Source organism: Piliocolobus tephrosceles, chromosome 4 (genome assembly GCF_002776525.5).
Source record: "Piliocolobus tephrosceles isolate RC106 chromosome 4, ASM277652v3, whole genome shotgun sequence".
Classification (NCBI taxonomy): domain Eukaryota; kingdom Metazoa; phylum Chordata; class Mammalia; order Primates; family Cercopithecidae; genus Piliocolobus; species Piliocolobus tephrosceles.
Genome location: NC_045437.1, coordinates 135,843,587 through 135,844,329, shown reverse-complemented (window position 1 = coordinate 135,844,329; position 743 = coordinate 135,843,587).

The window sequence follows — 743 nt, the reverse complement described above, 5'->3', positions numbered from 1 at the left end:
TTGTCTCAAAAAAAAAAAAAAAGAGATACGTCTGAGGCTAGGTGCAGTGGCCCACATCTGTATTCCCAACACTTGGGGAGGCCAAGGCAAGAGGATCATTTGAGTCCAGGAGTTCAAGACCAGCCTGGGCAAACATAGAGACACCCTGTCTCTACAAAAAATAAAAAACAATTAGCCAGGTGTGGTAGCACATGCCTGTGGTCCCAGCTACCTGAGAGGCTGAACTGGGAAGATCACTTGAGCTTGGGAGACAGAGACTGCAATGAGCCATGATCATACCACTGATCCAGCCTGGACGACAGAGTGAGACCCTGTCTCAAAAAAAAAAAAAAAAAAAAAAAAAACTGGCAATAAATATTTTCTTTTTTTATATGGTTGAAATTTTGGACCATATGAATGTACTAGTTGTTCAAAAATTTTAAATGTAAATAACAGTAATTGAATTGAAACTTAGATGACGAATTCTCCTCTGTCACTCTGTCATCCCTGGTAGACAGCACCTGTCATTCCCAGCATCTTTCACCCGAGCCTAACTAACCTTACAGACCCAACCACAGCATTCAAGGCAGGCATACCAGTCCAGAGAAGCTAGCACATGTTATCCCATTGGCCTTCCCTATTAGATAGTGTCATAACCTGGCTGGAGAGGAGCACTACAGATCATCTGGTCCCGCCATGTTACAAGGATGAAAGAATCTAGACAAGAAGAGGCAGGTGACCTCCCAGAGTCTATAGATAATAAG